Source organism: Myotis yumanensis, unplaced genomic scaffold (genome assembly GCF_028538775.1).
Source record: "Myotis yumanensis isolate MYYU_CA2020_CCGP unplaced genomic scaffold, mMyoYum1.0.hap1 SCAF_6, whole genome shotgun sequence".
Lineage (NCBI taxonomy): Eukaryota > Metazoa > Chordata > Mammalia > Chiroptera > Vespertilionidae > Myotis > Myotis yumanensis.
This window is the reverse complement of record NW_027223757.1, coordinates 65,479,632-65,485,472: the sequence shown is the minus strand read 5'-3', so window position 1 is coordinate 65,485,472 and position 5,841 is coordinate 65,479,632. Positions and strand designations below refer to the sequence as shown.

General features: G+C 39.5%; 1 pseudogene; it reads left to right on the top strand.

The window, feature by feature from the left end:
* Positions 1-2,860: 2,860 nt before the first annotated feature.
* LOC139012877 (tigger transposable element-derived protein 1-like) lies at positions 2,861-4,848 on the top strand (annotated as a pseudogene).
* Positions 4,849-5,841: the final 993 nt, after the last annotated feature.

Below are 5,841 nucleotides of genomic sequence, written 5' to 3'. Positions count from 1 at the left end.
CCTACAGACGTCCTACCTACCTCACTGAAGATGTTCAGAAGGAAAATCTGAGAGATCATGATTTTCACATGACTATAAAAGGTCACTCTGAAAAAAAACAAACATGAAATGTTAGAGAAATCTTCGGAATGTCTAGGAGAAGGAATATAAAAGAAAATTTCCCTTGGAATTCTTTTCTTCTGTTCTTAAGGAGGAAAACACAAATAAATAATTGTGAAGACATTTAATAAAGCACCCTTTTTTTCCAAAGTGCTTTTGTGGACACTACTGAATCACTGTTAATAGGGTGATGGACTTCCAAATGATTTTCCATGAATAACTACAGCTTTGCAAACATCAATGCATTATTTTAGACAGTTTCCCATGGGTCCAAAAACATACATTTACACAATGGCTGGAGGCGGCCTAGGAGTGTGGCGGCAACCTCAACACAAGTTGGCTAATTGGACTATGTAAGAATTGAACCCATGACCCTGGCATCTGCTAAGCTATAGTCAGAAGAGTTAATAATCAAACAGTAACTGCTCAGATAAAAGCATTTTGTAAGAATAATGATGAGATGAACAGTATTTCAGAAAACAAAAGTATATTATTGAAGAAAATATAGTATAAAATAAATTCCTGCTTTCACATCATGTCCAAAATACATTTTTGTTGTTGTTTTCAAACCTCAGATAGCTTTTTTTTAATGTGTATTTTTGGTTTTTTTAAATTTTTTTTTCTTTATTGATTAAGGTATTACATATGTGTCCTTATCCCCCTATTGCCCCCCCCCACTCCCCCCCCCCACTCATGCCCTCACCCCGCTGGTGTCTGTGTCCATTAAACCTCAGATAGCTTTTATGAAATCATTTTGAATGTATTTTTTTAAACCTAAAATGTTATTTATGTGTATTTTAAAAGTCTATTCTTTCAAAAAGTGATCTGTATTAAAATCAGCTTAGAAGACACTAAGAGTTAAGAATTCATTGCTATGGGAACTGTAATAATAAGCTATTGATGAGAAAAGATTGGGTAAGCTAAGGTCAGAACAAGTTAGTAATGAATAAACTTAATAATCTGGTAAATTACTAAATTTTCTGCTGATACAGAAAAATAAAAGAACCATAAGGTTCAACAAACTACCAGGAATATTTGCCTGCATGAATAATGGCTATCAGTAGATCCCTGCTGAATGCAAGAGCCAGAAAAAACAAAACTAGGAAACTGGATGGTTAATTTTATGTACTAACTTGGCTAGGCCATGGCACAAGTGCCCGTCTGGATATTCCTGTGAAAGTATTTTTTAGAGGCTATTAACATTTAAACTAGTATACTTGGAGTAAAGCAGATTACCCTCCATAATGTGGATAGGCCTCATGCAGTCAGCTGAAGCCCTTTAAGAGAAAACAGACAGAAGCTCCCCAGAGAAGGACGTAATTCTGTGTGCAGTGTGCCTTTGGACTCAAGCTGCAACGTCAACTCTTGCCTGGGTCTCCCACCTGCTGCCCAGCCTTTCAGATTTGGAGTTGTCAAGCCCCACAATCACATGAGCAAATTCCTCCAAATCTCTATCTCGATAGATAGATGATAGATAGATAGATGATAGATAGATCTTTTTATACACATACACATCCTATTGGTTCTGTTTCTCTGAAAAACCCTAATGCATGAGCCAAAAAGAAACACTTTCTCCTAGAAAACAAACCAAAAAAAAAAGACATAAATAGAAATACTGTCCTTTTATTGCTTTTACATACCTGTATCTTCATGAAAGGAGTGAAAGCAAAGACTGGATTCACTTATTCAGCAGATGTTTATAGAGCACCTGCTACATGGCAGACCCTGCACTGGCCCAGTTCTCAGGGGCAATGTAGCAGAGAACAAAAGAGACAAAACCTCAGACCTTGTGTCATGGTTTTCTTCCCGTTGGGGCACATGCATGGGTTGCAAGCTCTATTCCCAGTCGGGGGCATGCAGAAGGCAGCCAATCAATGATTCTCTCTCATCATGGATGTTTCTAGCTCTCTCCCTCCCTCTCCCTTCCTCTCTGAAATCAATAAAAATATATATATATTTTAAAAACAAAACCTCAGACCTCATGGAGTTTATCATCTAGTAGCCAGACACAGATAGTAGACAAACAAATACACAGTGGACTAAATGGTGTAAGTGCTATGAAGAAGAATAAAGCCAAAATGGGAGATAAGTAAAGAAGGTTGCTTTTTAAATTTAGTGAGAGGGAAGGCAAAGAGAATATCAAGGGAAAAGAAAATCAGGCCAAGGAAACAGCAAGTGCAAAAGGTCCAAGGTCAGGGCGTGCCAGTGTGTTCATAGAATATCAAGGAGGCCAGAGTGGCTGGAGCAGAGTTATCCAGGGAGAGAATGGAAGGAGACAAAACCCTTCTCTGAGTGACGTGGAAAACCATTAGAAGGTTTTGAGCAAAAGAATAACATAAGCTGACATGATTTTGAACAATTACCACCATGCCTCATTTCATTGTGCTTCAATTTGCAGATATTGTATTTTTTACAAATTGAAAGTTTGTGGGAACCATGTATTGAGCAAGTTTATTGGTGCCATTTTTACAACAGCATTTGCTCACTTCGTGTGTTTGTGTCACATTTTGGTAATTCTCACAATATTTCAAATTGTCCCATTATTATTATATTTGTTGCAGTGATCTGTGGTCAGTGATCTTTGATATTACCATTGTAATTGTGTTAGGGCACCACCAACCGTGAAAGATGCTGACTTAATAAATGTGTGCGTTCTGACTGCTCCACCGACCTGTCATTTCCCTGTCTCTCTCCTTCTCCTCGGGCCTCCCTATTCCCTGAGACACACAATATTGAAATTAGGCCAATTAATAATCTTAAAATGGTCTCTAAGTGTTCAAGTGAAAGGGAGAGTCACATATCTCTCACTTTAAATCAAAAGCTAGAAATGATTAAGCTTAGTTAGGAAGGCATGTAGAAAACGAAGATAAGGTGGAAAGCTAGGCCTCTTGTACCAAACAGCCAAATTGTGAATGCAAAGGAAAAGTTCTTGAAGGAAATTAAAAGTGCTACTCTAGTGAACACAGGAATGATAAGAAGGTGAAATAGCCCTATTGCTGAGAAAGTTTTAGGGTCTGGATAGAAGATCACACCAGCCACAACATTCCCTTAAACCTAAATCTAACCCAGATCAAGGCCCTAAATCTCTCCAGTTCTATGAAGGCAGAGAGAGGTGAGGAACCTGCAGAAGAAAAGCTTGAAGCTAGCAGAGGTCGGTTCATGAGGTTTAAGGAAAGAAGCAGGCTCCATTACATAAAAATGCAAGGTGAAGCAGCAAGTGCTGATGTAGAAGCTGCAGCAAGTTATCCAGAAGGTCTGGCTAAGATCATTAATGAAGGTGGCTACACGCAACATCAGATTTTCAGTGTAGATGAAACAGCCTTATATTGGAAGAAGATGCTATTTAGGATTTTCAGAGCTCAAGAGAAGTCAATGCCTGGCTTCAAAGCTTCAAAGGACAGGCTGACTCTTACTAAGGGCTAATGCAGTTGGTGACTTTAAGTGGAAGCCAGTGGTCATTTTCCAGTTGAAAATCCTTGGGCCCCAAAGAATAATGCTAACTCTCCTCTGCCTGTGGTCTATAAATGGAACAACAAAGCCTGGATGACAGCACATCTGTTTACAACATGGTTTATTGAATATTTTAAGCTCACTATTGAGACCTACTGCTCAGGAAAAAAATAAAATATTCCTTTCAACAGCATTTGAGGTCTGATAGAGATGTACAAGATTAATGTTTTCTTTTTAAAAATATATATATATATATTTTATTGATTTCAGAGAGGAAGGAAGAGGGAGAGAAAGATAGAAACATCAATGATGAGAGAGAATCATTGATTGGCTGCCTCCTGCATGCCCCCCACTGGGGATCAAGCCCACAACCTGGGCATGTGCCCTGACCGGGAATAGAACCATGACCTCTTGGTTCATAGGTCAACGCTCAACCACTGAGCGATGTGGTCCTGGCAAGATTAATGTTTTCATGCCTGCTTATACAACATCCATTCTGCAGCCCATAGATCAAGGAGTACTTTCTAATTTCAAGTCTTATTACTTAAGAAATACACTTTGTAAGGCTATAGCGGTGAGAGAGTGAATTCTTGATGGATCTAGGCAAAGTAAATTGAAATCCTCTGGAAAGGATTCATCACGATGCTAGTAAGAACATTCATGATTCATGGGAAGAGGTCAAAATACCAACATTAACAGGAAGAAGAAGTTAATTCCAAACCTCACAGATGACTTTGAGGGGTTCAAGTCTTCGGTGGATAAAGTAACTGTACATATGATGGAAATAGCAAGAGAATCAGATTTAGAAGTGGAGCCTGAAGATGTGATTGAATTGCTCCAATCTCCTGATAATGTTCTAATCGGTGAGGAGCTTCTTTTTATGGATGAGCAGAGAAAGTGGTTTCTGGAGATGGACTCTACTCCTGATGAAGATGCTGGGAAGACTGTTGAAATGACAACAAATAACTTGGAATATTACATAAACTTAGGTGATAAAGCAGCAACTGTGTTTGAAAGAATTAATTCCAATCTTGAAAGAAGTTCTTTGTGCAAAATGCTCTAGAACAGCATTGAATGCAATGGAGAAATTGCTCTGAAAGTAAGTGTCTATTGGTATGACAAATCCCGTTGCTGTCTTAGTTTAAGAAATTGCAGCAGTCACCCCAGCCTTCAGTAAGCACCACCCTGATCAGTCAGCAGGCATCATCATCAAGGCAAGACCCTCCACCAGCAAAAAGATTGCAACTCACTGAAGGCACAGATTATGGTTACCATTTTTTAGCAATATATTATTTTTAATTAAGGTATGTAAATTGTTTTTTAGGCATAATGCTTTTGCATACTTAATAGACTACAGTGTAGCATAAAAATAATTTTTATATGCACTGGGAAACCAAAAATTTTTATTTGCTTTATTACAGTATTTGCTTTATTGAGATAGTCTGCAATCAAACCTATAATATCTCTGAGTTATGCCTGTACTCTGGCCACTATATGGAAAATAGATTATAGGAGGGCTAAGAGAGACCTCTAAGATGCTAAACCTCAGGCAAGAAATGATGGTGATTATAGTCACCAGGTGGTAGATATGCAATTTCTTTAACGCACTAGAGGTCCGGTGCACGAAATTCGTGCATGGGAGGGGTGGGGTCCCTCAGCCCAGCCTGCACCCTCTCATAATCTGGGACCCATAAGACATCCTTCTCGCAATCCAGGACTGCTGGCTCCAACCGCTCACCTGCCTGCCTGCCTGATCGCCCCTAACCACCTCTGCCTGCCTGCCTCATCGCCCCTAACCACTCATCTGCTTGCCTGATCTCCACTTACCTGATCACCCCTAACTGCCTCTGCCTCGCCCCCACCATGGTGGCTTCATCTGAAAGGTAATCCAGAAGGACGTCCAGAAGGTCATTCAGCTGTCCGGTCTAATTAGTATATTATGCTTTTATTATTATAGATAGGCAGCAGAATTCTAAATTGGAGCTGCTACTCTTTGGAAATACCAATGTCTGAAGGCTACAGTGTTTATGCCATAGAGGGTTGACCAAAGCTTATCCATGAACCCAAATAAGCATTCTTAGAAGTCCCTGAAGGGGACAGACAGAAGGATCTATCAGCGACTTTGCAATCACGATGACTACATTTATAATCACAGCTTGAAAAGCCTGAGATGTTCAAGTTTCACGGCTACAGAGAAAGGATGTAGGACCAAAAGGCACATAATGTACACTGCTGTCTAAGAAAAGGGAGCAATGGCTTCTCTAGTCTGTCTCTAACATTATCCCAGGTAGG